Source organism: Protopterus annectens, chromosome 6.part1 (genome assembly GCF_019279795.1).
Source record: "Protopterus annectens isolate FY-2018-M chromosome 6.part1, PAN1.0, whole genome shotgun sequence".
NCBI lineage: Eukaryota > Metazoa > Chordata > Ceratodontiformes > Protopteridae > Protopterus > Protopterus annectens.
Window position 1 is genome coordinate 427,606,289 of NC_056738.1, and position 12,206 is coordinate 427,618,494.

A 12,206-nucleotide genomic window follows, 5' to 3' on the forward strand; every position below is an offset into this window, starting at 1 on the left:
GTTTCTAAACAGCAGTATCAAGAACTTAGAAATAAGGCAAAAAAACAAATAAAACAGGATAAAATAAATTTCTATCATAACATTCAAAACACATATAAAAAAAACCCCTCAAAATTCTGGCCAGCTATAAACTCAATCCTTCACCCAGGAAAATCTACTACACTACACACATGCCAAATGTCCACAGCAACTCCGATAGCATAGCTACCATTTTTAACAAACATTTTACTGATTCTATAATTGTTCTTTCCAAACAGCAAACTCCTACTCCTGATACCAAACCAGACCCAAACCACCAAAAGAACAGCACCAACTGAAACGAAAAACACAACCACTGTGGGTAAAGGAACACTGAATTTATTACTCTCACAGATTTAATGCTTTCGTCCACTCAATATCTGTACTTCTTTAGAATAAAAACACAGCACATGCCCAAACACTAAAAAGAGCTCAATAGACACAATCCATATTCCCAATTAATAATTAAAGCAATATGCATTCAACTAAAACAATTATGCAACTCACAAGATAGTAAAAACAATGATGGTTAATACTGAAAAACAATGCATCAAAATAAAACACCTGAACACTAATTAAAATGACATGTCAACTATAATGCTAGCGTAGATTTCAACTTTAAATAACTTGAGATAGAAATTACATCATTTAGTCCTGGATGTCGCGCAGCATTAACTCTAAGTTGCCACTTTAACTCAAGGAATTCTAAAATGATGTTGTTGCCCCCATGTTCCTGGGTCAAACCTTCCATGGGCGCTGCATGCGCGCCAACTTTTGCCAACGTAGTCATGGCGTTTTGGGAAGCCAATGTGTTATTCACGTCAGAATTCAAGGATTGTTGGTGTCTGTATAGACGCTTTATAGATGACATCCTCATTTTTGGGGTGGATTCAGTTGACAGGTTGGATACATTTCTCCAGTTTCTCAACCCCTCCACTGATTTCTTGAAGTTCACCATGACTGTGGATCTAGAGCAAGTCAACTTCTTAGATGTAACCTTGACGAAGAACAGGGTTGACAAGAAATTTGAGTCCAACTTATATAAGAAACCTTGTCATTCCAACCTATTTGCATTTCCAGAGCTGGTATCCCACTCATCAGAAAAAATCCATTGTTAAGGGGCAATGTGTGAGACTTGCCAGGATGGTGAGTGAAGCTCTCCAGTTTTTGGTTGAATGCACTAAATTATAGGACATGTTCCACAGAAGAGGTTACCCCCAAGATTTCTTAAATGAAATATTTGATGAAGTGAAGAGAAAGAGACAAGGTGGGTTTTACAAGCCCCTTTTGGGTTTCACTAGTACACCTACAGTTAGTCAGGATGTACATGACAAAGGTAATGTTGATTACAACAAAGCTTTGGTTTTGCCTTACAATGGACATTTCAGGGAAATTAAATTTGTCACTGAAAAATTTTGGTCTATTTTCAAACATGACCCGGAGGTTGCCAGTAAATTAGGTGAAAGGCCAAACATAGTATACAAGAAAGAGGCTTGTTTAAAAACTATGATTGAAAGGAGTTTGGGGAGTTCCAACAAAGGTAAAATAAGTAAATGTGGACACTGCACCCAATGTAAAGTGATGCTGGAGGATACATGGCTATGGAATGATTAAGTTACAAAAGAAATTCAATTGTAACAGTAAGTTGGCGGTATATGTCTCAGTCTGTAATGACTGTACCTGTTTTTATATAGGTAAGACCATCAGGCACTTCAGATATTGTGTTTATCAACATGGTTATGACATCAAGAAGAAGGACGAATGAAATGCCCTTTTCAGACATATCAAAATGTATCCTACACATTCCTTCAAATTCATTGTCATAGAAGGTTTGACCCAGGACCCTAGGGGGGGGGGCGTCCAACCACACCATTTTAGAATTCCTTGAGTTAAAGTGGCAACGTAGAGTTAATGCTGAGTGACATCCAGGCCTAAATGATGTCATTTCTATCTCAAGTTATTTAAAGTTGAAATCTATGCTAGCATTATAGTTGACATGTCATTATTAATTAATGTTCAGGTGTTTTATTTTGATGCATTGTTTTTCAGTATTAACCATCATTGTTTTTACTATCTTGTGAGTTGCATAATTGTTTTAGTTGAATGCATATTGCTTTAATTATTAATAGGGAATATGGGGTGTGTATTTTGACCTCTTTTTAGTGTTTGGACATGTTCTGTGTTTTTATTCTGAAGAAGTCCAGATATTGAGTGGACGAAAGCGCTAAATCTGTGATAGTAATAAATTCAGTGTTCCTTTACCCACAGTGGTTGTGTTTTTCATTTCAGCTGATACCAAGCCAGCCAAGTCTACAACTAGCAGTGCCTCATTTTTCTTTCTCCCCATTTCCTACAGCCACTATAAAAAACTACTACAGAAACTAAAACCTACTAAACTTGCCATAGATAACTTACCCAGTGAATACCTCAAAATTGCAGCTGAATCTATAGCCTTCCCAATACCAATCCTTATAAATAGATCCATTCTCAAAAATAAGGTCCCTCAACTGTGGAAAATTTCCCATATAATCCCACTTCATAAAGGGGGACCTTCCACAGAACTGACAAACTATCGGTCAATTGCTATTCTTTCACCTCTTTCTGAGGTATTCATCTCCCAGGTCATGAAATTCTTACTAACAAATAACCTTCTCGCAAACACTCAGCGTGGGTTTTGCCCATCGCATAATACCACTACAGCTCTCTTATCCTTCACTAATACCATAAACCATCACAGGAATAACAACAACTTTGTATTTGCCATCTTTCTAGACCTATCAAAAGCTTTTGATATGGTCTTCCATTCCAAACTAATAGATATACTAACTGAACTATCCTTCTCACCATCTGCCACAGCATGGTTTCATAACTATTTATCTGTCCTTCAACAATCTGTTCTATGGCAGGGTGACCTATCTCCATGTCTTCCTTTATCCATTGGTGTCCCCCAAGGATCTATCTTAGGCCCTTTCCTTTTCTCCCTCTTTACTAATAATCTACACACAGCTACTCCACATGGTTATATAATACAGTATGCAGATAATTCAACATTTATCTGTGTTGCCACTTCTCTATCAACTCTTCATTCTCAAACACAGGAATCTTTCACTTCTGTTGAAACATGGTTAACTAATACCCATCTAATCCTGAACCTAAACAAAGCTAAATTATTACTCTTCCAACCTAACAAGACATCTATCTCATACCCAACATTTAACATAATAGCTAAAGACAACACTGTGATCTCCCTGACAACCCATACAAAGCTTCTTGGAGTGGAAATAGACACCCTAAAATTTGACTTGCATGTCTCCCTAACTATAAAAAGTCCATAAGAAACTTGGTAGTCTATATAGGCACAAAAGGTTCCTGAACACAATGGCCAAAATTACATTAGCACAAACCCATCTGCTCTCCACTCTACTATATGCCTCTCCGGTTTTAAGTAATCTAAGGAAAACTGACTTATCTAAGCTAGAAGCATGTTATAATAAAATTGCTAAGTTTGCGTCTGACTGCCCATATAGAACACATCATTGTACAGCTTTACGGATACTAGACTGGCTTGAGCTTCCCAACATTGTTCTTTACAACCAACTTTCTCTAACTCAAAAAATCATAACACAACCAACTAGAACCCCTGCACTACAAAATCTCATCCTTCCTTACAGTTCCAGCAGACCACTTTGCTCTAACAACAAGAACTTACTCACTGTCTCCAAAGACAACAACACTGCAGGAGAATCTTTATTTTCCAACTATATAGCTCATATATGGAACTCCCTTCCTAACTCCAGTCTCTCAGTCTCATCCACTAACCACTTTAAGTCATCACTTAGAGGTTATCTAAAAAATAAGTGGCTATGTTCCTGTACTAACCCCTCATGAGTGCTCTGATACATCACAGTATACCCAAAACATATCCATCTTTGCCCTCAGTGTTTAGTCCTTTGTTCTTATATCTTGACATAAGTCATACCTACAAATAGCACTAGCTATGTTCAAAGCCTAGGTTTTGTTGTCAAGATGGAACAAATTTGTATGTTCTTATGTATAGTACATTTTGTTTACTTTATACTTTATTGATTATTGTAATGTGTGCATGAAACTTTACTGTTACTCATGGAGTTTTTCTCCCCCGGCCCCTGCTGAAAAGGACCTGTGTCCAGTTGGACTTTCCCAGTAAACAAATGTTAAATAAATAAATAAAACAAAATAATACTATTATTCTGTTTATTTCTTTATTTATTTGACCCTAATATCAGAGGAATGGTATGTTCCACTGCTTTGAGTGACACCATAAGGTAAAGTTCTGATCGTGGGGAGGAAGTAGTTATTTTCTAAGGGGCCTTAAATGCAGAATCACTTTAAGAAGATGCTTAACAGCAGGTATAGTCATCAGTCTAGGGTCAGAAGAACTTTTTGCTGCTTTAGCCTGTAAGCCATCCTGTCTGCACTAAAAGGAAAAATCTAGACCACCTTGCTAGGTAATATGTTAATATTTTGTTTTATGTATTTTTAATAATAAGCAAGACCTCTAGGAAAAATATGTCCCAGTATAAGATTAGGGCATTATGTTTCAAGCTGCTAGAATGAGGTGCTTTAGGTTTGGGAGCACCAGAGTTACAAGCTGCAGGGAAAGAAGTTTGTGTGATAAGGAAAACTCCCTTAGAAGAAAGAACCAGTGCTGTCTTGGCAAGATGATGCAGCCAGAATCAGATATGTGTCATCTAATACTGGCTTTAGGTATAATCTGGGGAGCAAGGATTAGGGAGGGGAAAGACATTAAGTATAGTTGCTATTACAAGGGAGTGTAATTGTTTTCATTGCTAGGGCACTTTAGCAGGGATATCTGATACAGAACATTGGATTACAATGATTTGTGAGTAAGCACACTGGTTTGTCTCCCTGTTGTGTACCCCAGACTAAGGCAAGCTTATGCTAAACCTCCGTATTCAGTTTCCACTCATGAGAAGTAGCGCACATATCTGTTGAGATGCTGTGTAAGGTCATTCTATATTGATGGGATATGGATGTTTCTGCCTTAATGCCAGATCCCAGTCTGTTATGGCTAACCTGCTATGAGAATAAGTGAGTGTGTATTGCTATTTGTTAATGTACCACAAGACTGTGGTGTTGCCTGTAATGGACTATCCTGAGCACTCTGGATTTCAAAACCAATCCAAAAATTCTTAAGGCATAAATTATGGCCATCATCTCTTTGAGACTAACATGTCTGAGCTTATCTCTGTTGTTCCAGTCCTTGTGGACTCTCAGGGACAATATGTGTACTCTACAGGCCAAGGTGGAGGTCTGTAAGTCAAGATCTGGCACCCTTAGGGCTCTGCAGATGGCATCTATGGATGAGCTATATCACCTGAGTCACCCACCATCTGAATTTCCTGTGAATGAAATTAATCAAAAGAATCACCTTTTCCAATGAATGAAATATTGATATCAGAGGTTTTTCAACTATCACTATATTTTCCTTGCGTGCAGCCTAGCCAAGGTAACCATGAGGATGGATGCTGACATACAATCCAGAGCCTTCAGGAAAGTTCTTGTTGTTGTGAATGCTTCTCTGGCTGCCTGTATGAAAAGGACTACAGTTTTCTCCTGTAAGACAAACATTGTGCAAGATTTGCTCTTAATGGTTGTCAATAAACACTTTATTTGGGATGGAGAGATGCTTGACTTCTGGTAGTTTGGAGATATCCCTTTGTTGGCGAGGCATTGGTTGATATCGTTCCTGGTCAGTTCCTCCAGAGACTTTGCCTAAATCAGCAGTAGTCCAGCACAGGCTAGATGTAAATGCTTTTGATACTGATGTAAGTAAAAACTGGAGTTAAGTATTTTGGAACAAGAAAGGCTTTTGGAATAATCCACTGTAGCTGTTATAACAGATAATTAAGTTGATAACAAGTTCCTTCCTGAAAGCTAGATTCAAATTGATCAATTAACAACTCCATTATCAAGTGTCAGTTGAACAAAGAAGTCCAAAACAACATTCTGTAAACATGAGATGTACATTTTTTTTTTTGCCAAGGGGTGGGGCACGTTCTCCAAAGTCACACAGCAGTGGAGCAAAAAGAGAATTCCACTGCTGGTGAAAGTTGTTTTGCCCAGGTTTCTCAATCACTTGGCACTCACTGGAATTGCCATCAATCAACTGACACATTCTCCTGTAGCCCAGGGTACAGGATTTGGTTCCTTCTACCTCCATTTACCTAATGTATGACTCTGAGCAAGTCATTTAAGACTGGCAGTTACCACAGAGGATTAAGGTTATGAGGTATTAACAAACTACTACTTGTAGTCCACGAGTTTCATTGATTCAGCATTCATATGCCTATTGGGTGACTATACAACTCACTTAACCAGACAGTGTTCTGGGACAACTGGGAAACTGGGCTAGGGTTCTCAATGGTCTGCTTAACTGCATGCCTAGTAACCACCAGTGAACTTGGGTACCTACAAATCTCAGGTATTTTTTTGTTTTTGCTCCCTGCAGATGGGAATGTGTAGAGAAGCATAGTTCATGACTAGGATAGCCAGAGAGAGATTCTGGCAATAAGAAGGATAAAAGAGGCTGAAGGTTTAATATTTTAATCACTGGAGCTTTTCTCCCCGGGCATCCGCTGAAAAAGGACCTGCGTCCAGTCAGAATTTCCCGGTAAACAAATGTAAATAAATAAATAAATTAATTAATTAATTAATTAATTAATTAATCACTTTACTACCAGCAACTTGCTAATTCTGGAAAGGTGTAAAAAGGGTCTCCATAGGTTCATAGGTTGGTACTAGGTTATCGGCCCTAGGGCCTATACAAGCCTAGCCATAACAATTGCCTGGCTATTTCTTCCCACACTATTTACTTCCCTGGACCCCTGTCTAGCAGGGTGGCTGATGTGATCCCCAGGGTGAATTTCCTTTCTCCCATCCAATTGTCAAGGTTCCTTCTGAAGAGGGCCAAAGAGGCACTCTGCTTGACATGTAATGGCAGTCTATTCCAGAGTCTGGGGAGTCTCTGGGTCAGGAACCTATCCCTCCAGCATGTTTTGTTTATTGTGATGACAAAGTTTAGACCCTGGAGCGTGTGGCACTGAGGGATTGGGATTTCTTTAAGTGTAGCATGTCCAACAGCTTTAAGGCGGTCAGCGTAGGGCATCTGCTTTATCATAGGTTCATAGATTAGTACTAAGCTAACTGCCCTTGTGAGCCATTTTAAGCCTAGACAATTATCCCTTGTGAGACTCAAACCCTGCACCTTGTGTTTGTAAGGCAAACACCTTAACCATTTGGCCACCCTCCCAACCCCTGTGACTCTTTTAGTGAGGTATTTCTGTGGCCTTTCCAGTTGTTGCAGATATCTTCAGAGGTACATACGAAACGGGGCATTGTATTCTATAATGGGTCTAATGAGGGATGAGTACAGTGGGACAATGACCTCCTTTTTTCTGGATGAAAAGCCCTTAGTGATGAGGTGTGCCACATAGAAGGATTTCCTGACTATTGTGGCAATATGGTTATCGAAGGTGAGACCACTGTCCACCTGTGTCCCTAAGTCTCTTATCACACTTTTGGTGTTTAGTGTACTGCCACCTATGTGGTAATTCACAGGTACATGTTTTTTCCCAAAGGGGATAACTATTCATTTCTTGGCATTGAGCTTAAACTCATGGCTGTGGCACCAAGTGTCTCCAGGGTCTGTTTTTTAGCGAACTAGGAAGAACCTGGAATAAAATATTTTTTTCTTGCTCTGACAATGAAGCTCTTTCTAAGACTACTTTGGAAAAGTGTCTCTTTTAAGATGGGCTTGCCCAAAAACATTCAGTCAAGATGCGTGATAATAGTAAGTATTCCACAACCACATCTGAAAAATAAATGGTGAAAAGCAAGAAGGCAGTGTAGTAAAACAACACTGTGTCACCAAATCAGAGCCTACAGTTATAGCTAATAAACTAACATGAGCCCACCAGAAATTACTTTCAAAATGGCCAGTTTCAGGTCAGAAACAGCAGTTCCATGAGAACAAAAGGGGCATCCAGGAAGCCTAATTTCTGCAATCAGAAATACCTAGTATATCTCCTAATGCACTTTGTTATTACAGGATTAAAATTTGGTTATGTCCCTGATATTTGAAGACATGCTTTTCTGGTCCCAATCCACAAAGTAAGCCCTTCCAGCCTCACAAGCATATTGTGCAAGGTGACATAGTCAGTCATAATAGAATTTATTCAGACAAACACAGGAAACCTTTTTTCCATGACCCAACCTAATGTGTTTTTGGCAGTGCAAATCTTGTATATTTAACCTCATAAATTTTTTGAGAGTGTAACTTCCACCATGGATAAAGTTTATCTGTCCATGTAGTTTACCACAGTCTAGCCAAAGCATCTGACACTATACCCTGTGGAGAAATCATACATATTCTTAGGGAGTTAAAGGCAAATGAAGACATAATAACTTAAGGTTCTAATTGGCTGCATGACTACACAACAGGTAGGAACAAGATGACAACTGCCCCTACCATCTGCTGTTACATAACCAGAGTAAATGAATTCTCTTTCCTGGGGTTCCTCCTTTTTGGCATCTTTTCCCAAGGTATCAAAACTGATTTTAGTGTGTGGCTCACCAAATATGCAGATGATTGCAAATTGGGGAGCACTGTCCTTAACCCTGTTTGTACCACCTCCTTCAAAAAGCACTTAACATTACACATGAATGGTGCAACAGAGATGACCTTACCTAAAAAATTAACATCTAAAAGTTGACAAAATAAAAAGACCTTGGAGTTCTTGTAGATGAGATGGTGTTCTTTAATTTGATACCCATATACCTGCTGCTGTCTGCAGAACATGTAGATTTCTCACCTGTTCCTCTGTGAGGTTGAAAGACATGCCAGAAAGTTAAATCTCACCCTGTACACAGCTTTTATCACGCAAATTATATAATGCTGTACCTGGTCTGCAGCTTGCACACATACCATCTGATGTACTTGGGAGAAGGTACAATTGATTGCTTACAAAAATAATCAAATGGCTTCAAGGCTTTCCATAACTAAAGACTGCAGCAACTCACTCTCTTTCTTTCTCTGTAGCTTGCCACATTCTTATTGGAGTATATGAAACATTTTTGCTTAGAATAAGTGGCCCCCATGACCTGAACACAACACACTCGCTCCCCATAAAAAAGAATATTAATTGTACCTCAGAACATGGCAACTTTGCATCTCAAAGACTCCCATCCAATGAAGTTAATTCCCCTCTCAATTAAACTCAACCTATCAAGCCATACCTTTAAGAAGGAACTGGATGACTGCATGGATACCTATGTGTTCTAAAATGGGATCCACATTATCAAATTCTTGGATGGACAAATGACCTTGAGCTTGTTCACAAAAACCTGTGCACCTGTGAAACACTGACAAGATAATGACAAAGTTACAGATGCTTTGTTCTTTAAGGTATAGAAGCCATTTGACAACACTGATCATGGACTGCTACTTAGCAGTTTCAGTGCTCTTTGTCTCCTTGAGTCTTTCCGGAAATGATTTATGAACTATTTGGAAGGCAGACTATAAAATATGAAATTTAGAAGGTAATTCTCTAAGTCAATCATCTTTTCAATGATATTCTCCAAAGTTCTGGCATTGGGTAACTAGTTTTATCTTAATTCTTAAACAACTTCATTTTTTTTTTAAAAATGTTTAACAGGTAAGTAAACTGGTCAAAGAACTATTTTTCAGTCATGAATTATAAAAAAAAAACATATGAAATTTATAGAAAAACAAAATAAGAAAACAAGGAAAATGGTAGTTACAGTGGATATAAAAAGTATACACTCCTTCCCCCGTTAAAATACCAGGTTTTTGTGATATAAAAAAATGGGACCACAATAAATGATTTCAAAACTTTTCCCACCTTTAATGTGATCTATAACCTGTACAATTCAACTGAAAAGCAAACAAATCTGTTAGGGGAAAAAAATATATAAAAAAACGTACAATAAGCTGGTTGCATGTGTGTACACTCAAACTAATACTTTGTTGAAGCACCTTTTAATTTAACTACAGCATTCAGTCTTCTTGGGTACACACCTGCCATCAATTAAAGAGACTGATTAACTCCAAATAAAGTTCAACTGTCCTAGTAGGATTTTCCTGACATTTATTCAGTTGCCTGCTACAGCAAAAGCCATGGTTTGCAGAGAGCTTACAAACCATCAAAGGGATCTCATCATTGAAAGGTATCAGTCAGGAGAAGGGTACAAAAAAATGTACACAGCATTGGATATACAATGGAACACAATGAAGACAGTCATCAAAAAGTGGAGAAAATATGGGACAACAGTGACATTGCAAAGAACTAGACGTCCCTCCAAAATTGATGAAAAGACAAGACAAAAACTGGTCAGGCTGCCAGGAGACCTACAGCAATACTGAAGGAGTTGCAGGAATTTCTGGCAAATACTGGTTGTGTACTACACGTGACAACAATGTCCCGTATTCTCCATATGTCTGAACTATGAGGTAGGGTTACAAGACGGAAGCCTTTTCTTACACAAAAAAACATCCAGACCCGGCTAAAATTTGCAAAACAATACATCAAGTCTCTCAAAAGCATGTGGGAAAATGTGCTATGGTCTGATTAGATCAAGAATGAAGTTTTGGTCACATTTCCAAAAGGTATGTGTGGTGCAAAAACAACACTTTGCATCACCAAAATAACGCCATCCCCACGGTTAAACATGGTGGCAGTATCATGCTTTGGGGTTGCTTTTCTTCAGCTGGAACTGGGGCTTTAGTCAAGGTGGAGGGAATTATGAACAGTTCCAAATACCAGTCACTTTTGGCCCAAAACCTTCAGGCATCAGCTAGAAAGCTGAGGAATTTCACCTTTCAACATGACAGTGACCCCAGGCATACATCCAAATCAACAAAATAATGGCTTCACCAGAAGAAAATTAAAGTTTAGGAATGGCCCGGCCAGAGCCCAGACCTAAATCCAATAGAAAATCTGTGGGGTGACCTGAAGAGGGCTGTACACAAGAGATGCCCTCGCAGTCTGACAGATTTGGAGCGCTTTCGCAAGGAAGAGTGGGAAAATATTGACAAGTCAAGATGTGCCATGCTGATAGACTCCTACCCAAGAAGACTGGATGCTGTAATTAAATCAAAAGGTGCTTCAACAAAGTATTAATTTAAGGGTGTGCACACTTATGCAACCAGCTTATTGTACGTTTATTTTATTTTTTCCCTTAATAGATTTGTTTTTCAATTGAATTATACAGGTTATAGGTCACATTAAAAGTGAGAAAAGTTTTGAAAGGATTTATTGTGGTCTCATTTTTTTATATCACAAAAATCTGGCATTTTAACAGGGGTGTGTACACTTTTTATATCCACTGTATAATTACAAATACTTGACACAGGATCAAGGAACATGTGGTTTGTATTTGCTGGCGGCAGGACAGGTAGCTTACATCCTTCTAAGTTGGGAACTGCTGATTGAGGGCTCAGTGTCTGTTATTCTAAAAGTGTATTAATTCTGGTTTAAGCACTTGGGCTTCAGGCCAGTAGTTTTACATTAAGAAGATTTGTGGTCTGCACTGTAGTGGCAGAACAGGTAGCTTACATCCTTCTAAGTTGGGAACTGCTGATTGAGGGCTCAGTGTCTGTTATTCTAAAAGTGTATTAATTCTGGTTTAAGCACTTGGGCTTCAGACCAGTTATTTTACATTAAAAGTGTTCATGGTCTGCACTCTTGTGGGAGGAGAGGCTGGACTCTGCCCTTCTGAGCTGGGAATTTCTGGTTAAAGGCTTATAGTGCCTGAATATTTGAACTGCTTCTTACTGAAATTGGTACACCTTGTTTGCTGTAACATAGACTAGATCCAGGCCTGCTGAATCTAGTTTTGTTTGTATAACTTGAGCACTAATCCAGGCATTCTTTAAAGTATTCAATTGTATCTATTACTGCTTGGTAGTAACTAGATTAAAGTGTAGCTATCATTCCAAGTCTTTTGGATTAAGCACTTGGGCTTCAGACCAGTTGTTTTACATTAGGAAGGTTTGTGGCCTGCACTGTGGTGGCAGGACAGGTAGCTTACATCCTTCTAAGTTGTGAACTGCTGATTGAGGGCTCAGTGTCTGTTATTCTAAAAGTGTATTAGTTCTGGTTTAAGCA